Genomic DNA, 11601 nt, shown 5'->3' with positions numbered 1-11601 from the left:
AAGTCATTCATCTCGTCAGGAAACTGGTGGAGCAGTGTAGGGATAGGAAGAAGGATTTGCACATGGTGTTTATCGACTTAGCGAAGGCCTATCATAGAGTTTCCAGGGAGATTCTTTGTAGGTGTTTGGAGGATAAAGATGTGCCGATTATGTATGTTAGGTCAATTAAGGATATGTACGAGCCAAGATGTGGGTTAGGACGGGAGGAGGGGACTCAGAGCACTTTTCCGTCTTGATGGGGTTACATCAAGGTTCGATGCTTAGTCCATTTCTTTTTGCCTTGGTTTTGGATGTTTTAACACGGCACATTCAAGGTGAGATGCCTTATTGTTTGCTTTTTTCAAATAATGTAGTATTGATTGATGAGACGCGTAGTGGAGTTAATGCTAAATTAGACATTTGGAGGCAAACTCTGGAGTCTAAAGGGTTTAGGTTGAGTAGGTCCAAGACAGAGCATTTGGAGTGTAAGTTCAGCGAGGTGTCTCATGAGTCCGATGTGGTAGTTAAGCTTGACATTTATTCTATCAGTAAAAGAGATAGTTTCAAGTATCTAAGATCTATGATTCAGAAAAATTGTGAGATTGACAAAGATGTCACTTATCAGATTGGGGTAGGGTGGATAAAATAGAGGCTCTCCTCTGGAATCTTGTGTGACAAAAAGGTACCTCTCAGACTTAAAGGCAAGTTATACAGAGTGGTGGTTAGACCGGCAATGTTATATTGGGTGGAGTGTTGGCTTATTAAGAAGGCTTACATCCAGAAGATGAAGGTGGCGAAAAAGAGAATATTTAGGTGGATGTGTGGGTGTACTAGAAAAGATAGGATTAGAAATGAGGTTATTAGAGATAAGGTGGGAGTGGCTTCGATGGAAGCCAAGATGAGGGAAGCGAGGTTGAGATGGTTCAAGCATGTGATGAGAAGGAGCACGATGCCCTAATACGAAGGTGTGAAAGGTTGGATAAGGATAGTTTCAAGTGATGTATAGGTAGACCAAAGAAATATTAGGGGGAGGTGATTAGACATGATATAGAGCAGCTCCAGCTTACTGAGGATATGACCCTAGATAGGAAGTTGTGGAGGAGGAAAATTAGGGTAGAAGGTTAGTCTGAGTTTAGGATATTGTATCTTTTGGTGTGTTTCTTGGAGTATATTGCTTATGGTATTATTGGATATGCTAATTTCTATTGTATCTTGTTCTTTTTCTGTTCCTACTAGTACTATACCCTATCTTGTATCTTGTTCTTTTACTATTCCTTATCGTAGAATGTTTTACTTTGAGTCAGGGGTCTCTCGGAAACAGCCTCTCTATCTCATATTTGAGGTACTGGTATAGACTGCGTACACTTACCCTCCCCAGACCTCACTTGGTGGAAATATACTGGGTATGTTGTTGTTGTTGTTGTTGTAGCTTCAGATAGTCAAGTTAGGATCACTATAGGACTTTATTCGGCTTGTAATGCAGGCTTGGGGGATGGTATGGTACATACGGATATATTAAGTGACTAAGCTTCCTTGGCACTACACTAACTTTGGGGTCTGCACTTTAACCAATTTTTCACTTTATTTTCGCCTTTATTTCTCGCTTTTATTATTTATGGTGTGGTATTTTCACAATTTTTCTTTTATTTTGCTACCATACCCAGCCCTATTTTCTTTTTCTTTCATTTCTCCTTCTTTCACACCCATTTTACATTACGCACCCCTGTGATAGCCACCCTCGACTTAGGCAACTTGTCTAAGTTGAGATGCACAATGTCTAAGGAGGACTGGGCCAAAATGGGTTCGTTGTAACACAGTGGGAAGGTGAAAGACTAAAACAAAGAAATAGGCTATCAGGCTCAAAATTGGTATCAAGGGATATAATATGCACATGGAAGGTCATGTAGGCTATGGGATAATATCAAAAATGATCTATGATCCTTTCCTAACTAACTATCCTACAACCTAGGCAAGACTAAACGAGCAAGTTCTGAATCTAACACACTCATAGAACTAAGTAGTATCACACACATATGGCACAGAGTTAATATTACAAGCTACTACATATCCGGTTCATGTAATTGTTAACAAGTGATTATCATGTCCCTGATTCTAATGCCATAACAAGATCCACAATAGTCACATATATACATGCACACAGTTCAAATACAGATAATTGGAAAGGTATTATCTTTTCAAAAGTCAACAAAAACATGTCAACTGCACTAGATACTTATTTTTCTCCAAGTTAAACACAAAACTATGAAACAAAACACAATACGCCTAAACATGCCGACTCTACCAGGAATAAACTCCGGGGAAAAGAGGTACACAAAAAAAAGAGGACATCAAAACTCACAAGCAACCCCACCCCCAACTTAAAATCATGCATTGTCCCCAATACATCAAATCTCTGCAAAATAAGAGAGTTAGGAGCATACCTGTGGCACCATAGGTGTAGAGATCTGATGTCAATCACGTAACGCAAATACAAATAATAAAATACCTTGGGTTGCCTCCCAAGCAACGCCTGATTTTATATTGCATCATGACCGGACTTGGTTGGGTACTCAAAATTCCCCCAACAAGCCCATGGGTACCTTGATTGCTCATAATTCATCAAGGTATCCCAAGAGTTAACCTTCAAATTCCTCTTTCCACTTTGAACTAATGAATTTTACCCCTAATTGTTTTTCTAAATTCCCACTATGCTCATACGGCGGAGGTATAAATATAAAAGTATACCTCTTGGTCCTTTCATGAGAATGTAATTTTCAAATGTTGGCTTGCCAAATTCCAAGATATAGACATATTCTTCCTCCTTTTTTCACTCTTCTACAATCTCGGATAGCTCGATCAAGATCTGACTATCCAAACACAATATGCAAAAATAATTTGAATAAGGTTCAACATGCCCCATATCAAATTTGCAATCTTCTTTACATCCCCACATAACTCTAGTATGCTCTCCTTAAGCATGACACTATACACAAGATTATGAGCAATTTTAGACTCCTCCGATTTTAGCTCCGCAAGTTGGCTCTTCAGAATTCTTTCAATCTCACAATTTGCTGGGTGTTACGCATAACAACCTTTGCATCTAGCTCCAATGGTAAGTAGTAGATATCCAATCCAAACCTATCAACCCTTTGAATACGATATTGATTTCCTTTCTCCAGAAGTGCCAACATGTCAAACATGCTCTCATTATGTCCCAATAATATATTTATCACGCTCATGCAATAATGCATAATATCAAAAGGAAGAAGATCACTAAATAAGGAGTCATCATCACTCCATACTTCCTCTGGCCAGGTTGTCATCTTAAGAAGAGTTGGAAACAAAACAAATAAAGCAAAAGAAAATAAAACGCAATAACTCCGACAACTTTAATCAAAAATTCTAAGACCATACTCTCCAGCAACGACGTTAAAATTTGATAACGCCCAAAGTACACCTCTCATTGAAAGATGGGGTGATCGCTGTCAGATATAGTAACTCAACTAGGTTGGGGTCGATCCCACAGGGAATAGGCCAAAATCCTTCAAAAAAAAAGTAAAAAAAATGGGGGGTTTGTAGTAACTAGCTAAAAGTAACAAGGCTTGGTTGTTTTTGGTTATAAGCAACTAAGACTAACATTAGTCTTGTGTTCCCCTTGGCTTCTCAACTCAGCAGATTTATCGTGCACTGTCGAACTATTCCAATATCTTGCATGCAGAATTTGATAAGTTATGTACCATCAACAGTCTTTTGGACGAGCTGACAGATTTCACCCTTTATCTTTTGAGTCTTAGGATGTCGCCTTACTAACTCTTATCCTAGGTCCCGATTAACTATTACCTTTTGATTCTCAAGTTATTAGATGATAGATAACCATCTTACGTAGATAATACCTTTTGACGTGGATCGACAGCTAATCTTTAAATTACTGTTGTGATCTTCTTTTTCTAGTCACTACTCCTCTTTCGGAGTAAGTAGCAATAATTTAGGTGGGATCTTAACGTTGGCCACTGCTAAGACATCACTAAGTATGAAGAAAATCCAATACATGCAAAAATCTTTATCTAGAACGACTTGGCACTTCCTTTACTTCATTAATCTATGAGGGTTCCTACAACCTAGCTAAGGGAATTAGCCGCTCATAGTTATGAGATAAATAATGGAATCCACAGACAAAATTATAAAATCAATCTCACAATAAGGAAATAAGAAATCCCAAAGTCTAAAATTATATAACAAACCAAGAACAATAAGATGTTTGAGAAGGAGGCCCCTTTGAGAACTTGACCCCAAAGAGGCCTCCTTCTCAATCAATCAATATGTGAATGTGTTTTTCTGAATAATTTTATGAATTAATGAATGAATGAATTAAACAATGAATAAAGGGTATTTATAGGTTACAAGAAACTCTAGAGTTCAAATCCTAACTAAAATAGGAAAACTTAATTATCCATACATAATAGGACTTAAAAATATCATAGGAGTGTATTTGGGATACATGGAAACTCTAGGAAACGATTTTGGAACGATCAGAAAAAATCACTATCTGCGGCCACATGTGGTCTCTACTTGTGCCCTGTCCTTGGACGCAGGTAATACCTGTGGCCTGTAGGAAGGGCGCAGGTAGTGACCGCAGGTGCAATTCTTACACTTCAGCTCTCAAGATTTCGACCTCCGACACTTGATTTTCCTACATGCGGACCGTATGTTCTACTTGCGGTCTACAAGTTGACTTAGCAGGTGAAAAAGTTCCCACTGTCAGATAGATAATTGAATTAGTTTTCCAACTACACCAATTTTGCCTCAATCCGATATCGGGGTGAAAAGTTATAGCCAAATTATTGAAGAACTATCAACTCTCGGGATCTTCAATTTTGGTACTTGAAACCAAGCTTCAAATCTTCAACTTCAATCAGGTGCTTTGGTTACGTATACTTCAGAAAGTGTCAAGAATACCCCCATAATGATCAAGTAAGTGGCCAATAACATCACTTTTCATATTTTTCTCGAATTTAGCATCCAAAACCTGATTTTCTGCTAAACACTCCAAAAACACCTCAAATTCAACAAAATAGCCTTAAGTGCATGCATATTCTCATAGTTTTAAACATAGTAAGTGCTATATTTCTATAGCACATCACCTACTAATGGCCCTAAAATTATGGAGAAAATCCATATCAAATCAAAATCATCCTAAGCTCGAAAATACAATACTAATGGCCCTCAAATTATGAAGAAAATTTAAAGAGAAGAATCAACGGAGGAACAGAATTGAATGCATACTCTTGATCAATAAAATTATGTTTCTTCAGGTTTTGTTTGTGGTTTTTTTATTTTTTATGAATTAAAATTTGTTGCAAACACTTGCCTCATCCACTTGTAGCCGTTTGTCCATGAAAATTTTTAATTTTTTTCAAAAAATTATTTTACTTTCATGAAAATAGTAATGTTTGGCTATAAGAATTTCAAATACAATTTTAAATTGTATTTGGAAAAGTAAAAACAAGTAAAACTTGTTCTCATTTTTTTCACTTTTACTTCTCTTAAAAATTAGAAAAAACTCTAATTTATATTCATAGTCAAACACAACTTCAACTCACACTTCAAAAAAGTCATAATTTTCATGACCAAACAGGGTCTTAGGCTCTCGCTCGAATTGAAGCCTTCATGCCTTGGTAGTCTTTTGACTCAACTCGAATAGCCTACCTATTGGGCACCAATAAGAGAGTTTTCATATGGACTCATCATCTGAAGTAGGGATTGATAGCTTTCATGGACGGATGGAAATGATTGACCAAAGTACAAAAATAATATTTGAATGAGGAAATTCAAATATTACTATATGCTAACTAATACGCACGTGTAAAATGTTAAGCCCCAGCAAAAATAACAAGCATATATACCATGTGAATCTCCTTCAGCCAAGCAACTACAGATTGAATATTTTATATTACGAAGGAAGGTATAGTAGAGGCCATAAAAGGATAAGAGCAAGACTTGAGGTAAATGAAACTCTTTCTTGCCTTTATATACTTCTTTTTTCTTTATTAGTGTCTCTTTAGATAATAATATACATTTAACCTTTCAATGTAAAACTTAAATTCTACCGACAAAGGGTTGGCAAATCTACATCTACAATCTACATCTCCGTCTACAATCTACATCTCCATCTACATCTACAATCTACAATACATTAAAAGTATGAAGATTTTTAAAAAATAATTTAAATTTTTTATTTTTCATTAAAAAATTCTGCTTTAAATAAAATTATCTTTTCATTTTTTTCTAAAATTATTATTTAATTTAAAATTAACTTTTGATGATAAAAATTTAATTTTTTATTATAAAATTTAGATAAAAATAATCATTTAACTATTTCCTTTTAGACTTTGGAACCGATTAGAAATCTCGCGTTTATTTTTGAAAAACAATTTTGCTTTTGAATGAAAGACGGCCCAATTGGATCACTTTCACTTTTAAAAAATAAAAGAACTTAGAAGATAATTAGGAAAATCTAAGGACATTAAACTCAACTTTTCCTTATTAGGGGAATTTGGTTTAGGATTAATTATATAATATTTAATACTTCTAAAATAATTAAAATTTTACCTTTATAAAACAGAATGTCTATAATTTTATTTAATTAATATTTTGATTAAATTTTTATCCTGAAAAAACGCCTTTATTCTACTTTTACTTTCTTTCTCTTCTTATTTTGATTTTAATTCAAGTCGTTTGCTTGCGTTATGCTAAATTTGTCAACAATAGTGAAACTGCAGGAACAAATCCAAAATAGGTTTCAATTCCAATGGTGAAATGTTTGTTTTCACTTTTATGATTGGTTGTTTTCAGACGTGATAGATGAATATCAATCGACTTTGAGAAAAAATTTGTGTAAAGGTTAGGTTTAATTGTGTTTGTTTTAATGTCTCTAATATTATATTACTTTGTATGTTGGATTGGACTTTAAGAATTTTTAGGTAAAGGTTAGAGTTAATTTTATTTTTGTAATATCTTATTATTTATTGTTTTTCTACTTAATATAGGTGGTGGCAGATGAGTGTCGGTCGGCTTTGAATTGTGTAAAGCTTAGATTTAGTTGTATTATTTTGGTATATCTATTATCATATTGTTTTGTTTTAGTTTATTGGTAATAGATGAATGTCGGTCAGTTTTGAGGAAAGTTTTGTATAAAGGTTAGGTTTAATTGTGTCGTTTTGATATCTGTATTATCGTGTTAATTGTTTTATTGTAGTTTACATGTGGTAGATTAATGTCGGTCGGCTTTCAGAAAATTTTTGTGTAAAGATTAGATTTAATTGTATTGTTTTAATATCTCTATTGTCGTATTATTTAGTTCACAGTTTTTTTAAAAAAAAAAATCATGATAAGTGAGGCTGAGATGGTTCGGACATGTAAAAAAGAGATGCATGGATGCCCCAATGTGGAGCTGTGTGAGGTTGACTATAAATGATTTGAAGAGAGGTGGAACTAGAACGACTAAGTATTTAAGAAAGGTGGATAGACAAGACGTGATGCTATTACAATTTACCGAGAGCATAACCTTATATAGGAGGATGTGGAGGACAAAAATTAGGATAGAATTTTAACAGGTAGCAATATTTTTTTTTATCAATTAACGTGATATATACATGCGAAGCATTTACAATAAACTAGTAACTAATTAAGCGTGTGAGTGATGGTTGATGCATTTACTTACATGGTAATAAAGTAATAAACAAATGCATACGGAAGATACATAAACAATGCTATTTTTTCTCTTAATTAGGAAGAAAGAGTTGTTTATTAACGAGCCGATTTCTTATATTTTCACTTAACTTGAGAAAATATTTCATTAAAGTCATTTATCTTTCTTCTTTTTTTTTCAATAATGTCATTCAAATTTTTGCATTTTCTTTACAAATTAATAATTACTAAAAATAACTCAATAATGAAAAAAGATGACCAAAATAGTTCATCCAATTTAAACTTTGAATTTAGATAGTCCTTATTTTTTTTACATGAATTATTAATAGGCCTCCTATTATTTTTACTTTTTTGTTACATTAACTAGAATTTTTATATATTATATCAATAAGTGCATAATATAACTTAAAAAGACATAAATCATAATATTATTAAAAAGACAAAGAATGTTAATTTAGAGCATAAAATAGGTAGTTATATTTTAAATGAAATAAATAAGAAGAACATTTATTGTCCAAAACTGAAAAATATATTTAGTTTTTACAGACAAGTTGAAGAGGTGATATAATTTTCTTCGAAATAATATCACAAGATTAACAAAAATAATATCTAAAAATTTAACATTTTTAAACTACGAAATAGTTATATAAAATCACCTGATTTTATTTGATGTTGAATGATTTATTCTATTATCACTGTGTCCCTTAATATGCATTATTTTTTTTATAGAAATTCTTTAAAATATTTATATATGGTTTCTACTAGCTAGAGACCCTAATTATTTTTGTTTTTTTTTTTTTGTGTGTGTGGAGGAATTCATAGTCTTTTTTTTAATTATAAATTTTTTGACAATAATTTTGGAGCAGAAGAAACTAACAACTACATTTTAACTATTTTATCAAAAATAAAGATTAATCATAAAATAAATAAATAAATAATATTTTTTTATTATTGAACTCCTAAGTTTTCAAATAAATAGAGTACATATAAGGTTATTTCTAACAATTTCAATCACAATTTTGGGTGGACTTTATTAAATTTAATATCACAGTTAGAAGTTGAAAGAAAATTGTACTCGCTAATTTTTATAGTTGAATGGTTATTAGTGTTTCATATTGTTGAAGAATAGGGATTATTTAATTTCAAAGTTCAAACTTAAAAAAACTGTTTTGGTTATTTTTCTCTCATCTTTTGAATCACTTTTAGCAATTATTAATTTTTTAAAAAAATACACAAAGTTGGATGACATTATTGGGAAAAAAATAAATGACTTTAGTGAAATATTTCCCTCAGTTTAGTGACAATATGAAAAATTTACCTCTTAGACGCTTGCTTAATTGTTGGCTTATAACTTTACCTCAGGTCCAAATATATCGTTTATTGTGCTATTACTTGTTTAGTCTACAAAGCCCATAACATGGTTCACAACAGCATTAGTAGGGTAAACTACATAAATGATCCTTATAATGGGTGGCTTTGTTTTTTCGTCCCTCATAAAAAGGGTCTTATAAAATTATTCTCCCTTCTTTTTTTTTTTTTTATATAGCACAATTACTTATTTATTCCTCAATATCTCAAATATTTTTAAACAGCTTCATACTTATTTATCTTTCAAATTTTATTTTTTCTCTTTTTTATTTTTCCTTAATTTTTATCTCTTCTTTCCTCTCTCTCTTTTTTTTTTAGTTTTTCTCACTCCTTACCTTTTTTTCTTTTCTCCTCTCAACTTCTATTTATTTTTTTATTTTTATTTTTTCTCTTTCTTTTTTTTAATTTTTCTCAATCTTTATTTTTGTTTTGTCTCTTTTTTTTCTCAACCTTTTTTTTCTTTTCTTCCATCAGCTTCTATATTTTATTTATTTATTTTCTTTATTTGTTATTTTTTTAAATATTTTTGTTCATTTTCTTTTCTTTTTTTTTTGCAATTTTTATTATTTTTTTTCTTTTCTTTGATTTCTTCCAATCAAGTTACGCACTATGAGCAAGAGTTGACACTACCACATTATAGAGGCAAGACTTATGACTTTCAAACAAGAAGTTACATTTCATGACAAGAGTTGACATTGTCACATTGTATTTTGATTTATGAGATGTTCTATAACTCTTACCTTAAAGGCAAGACTTAGCTCAAGAATTTTCAAACAAGATCAAGAATTTTCAAATAACAAATTATATCCGAGTTGACTCTACCACATTATGTTTTCAATTCTTGCCTTAGAGGCAAGACTTAGCTCAAGAACTTTCAAACAACAAATTATGTCCCACGAGCAAGAGTTGACACTACCACGTTATGTCTTCATTTATGAGATGTTCTACAACTCTTGCCTCTGAGGCAAGACTTAGCTCAAGGACTTTCAAACAATAAATTGTGCCCCACAGATAAGAGTTGATACTACAACGTTATGTCTTCATTTATGAGATGTTCTACAACTCTTACCTTATAGGCAAGACTTAGATCAATGACTTTCAAACAACAAATTATGCTCCACAGACAAGAGTTGACATTACCACGTTATGTCTTCATTTATGAGATATTCTACAATTTTTTCCTTAGGGACATGACTTATCTCAAGAATTTTCAAACAAGTTACGTACATTGGGCAAGATTCAACACTAAAACATTGTGTTTTTACTTATGAAATGCTCTATAACTCTTGTCTTCGAGGTACGACTCATCCCAAGGACCATCAAACAACAAGTTATACCCCATAGGCAAGAGTTTATACCACCACATTGTGTATTGATTTATAAGATGCTTTATAACTCTTAAAGGTAAGACTTAGAACAAGGGTTTTTTAAGCAACAAGTTGTGCCCTATGGGCAAGAATTGATATTACCACATTGTGTTTTGATTTATGAGATATTCTATAACTCTTGCCTTAGAGGAAAGACTTAACCCAAGGACTTTCAAACAACAAGTTACACCCCATGGATAAGAATTGACACTATCACATTATGTTTTATTTATGAGATGTTCTATAACTCTTGTCTTAAAGGCAAGACTTAGCCCAAGGAATTTTAAACAACAAGTTACACTCCATGGGCAAGATTTGACACTATCACATTGTGTCTTGATTTATAAGATGTTTTATAAATCAAAGACTTTCAAATAACAAGTTATGCCCCTTAGGTAAGAGTTGACACTAACACATTATGTATTGATTTATGAGATGTTCTATAACTCTTACCTTAGAGGCATGAATTAGTCCAGGGACTTTCAAACAACAAGTTTAGACCCATGGGCAAGAGTTGACACTACCACATTGTGTCTTGATTTATGAGATATTCTATAACTCTTACCTTAGAGACAAGACATAGCCGACAAGTTACACCCATGAACAAGAGTGGATTCTATCATATTGTGTCTTGATTTATGTGATTCTCTATTAGTCTTGCCTTTTAGACAAGACTTAGCCTAAGAACCTCCCAAAAGAACAAGTTACTCCCAATGGACAAGTGTTGACACGACCACATTGTTTCTTGATTTATATTATGAGATGTTCTATAATCTTGCTTTAGAAGCAAGACTTAACTCAAGGATTTTCAAACAACAAGTTATGCTACACAAACAAAATTTGACACTACCACATTGTATCTTGATTTATGAGTTGTACTATAATTTTTACATTAGAGGCTAGACTTATCTCAAAGGACTTCCTAACTACAATTCATGCCCTTAAATTTGCTTCGATCTCAAAAAAAAAGATCCCTTTGCGGATATCTAATTTTTTATTTATTTACAAAATATAATAGAACTTGAGAAAAGAGAAAAAAAAGAACAAAAAAATTAGAGAAATAAAAAAGGGAGATTGAGAAAAAAAGAAAAAGAAAAGACAAGAAAAAAATAAAGGTTAAGAAAAAACGAGAAGAATAAATAACAAAAAAAAAGTAAAAAAAAAAGATTGAGAAAAACAA

The 11601-nt window shown here is 32.3% G+C and overlaps 1 long non-coding RNA gene across 1 annotated transcript; it reads left to right on the top strand.

Moving 5' to 3' along the window:
• Positions 1 to 5634: 5634 nt before the first annotated feature.
• LOC124891498 lies at positions 5635 to 7249 on the top strand. Its single transcript, XR_007049722.1, has 3 exons — positions 5635 to 5981; positions 6748 to 6879; positions 7026 to 7249. It is a non-coding gene; the product is annotated as an uncharacterized LOC124891498 (long non-coding RNA).
• The last annotated feature ends 4352 nt before the right edge of the window (positions 7250 to 11601 follow it).

Source organism: Capsicum annuum, chromosome 1 (genome assembly GCF_002878395.1).
Source record: "Capsicum annuum cultivar UCD-10X-F1 chromosome 1, UCD10Xv1.1, whole genome shotgun sequence".
Taxonomy (NCBI): Eukaryota; Viridiplantae; Streptophyta; class Magnoliopsida; order Solanales; family Solanaceae; genus Capsicum; species Capsicum annuum.
The sequence above is the reverse complement of the archived record's forward strand: the minus strand, read 5'-3'. Positions and strand labels throughout refer to the sequence as shown.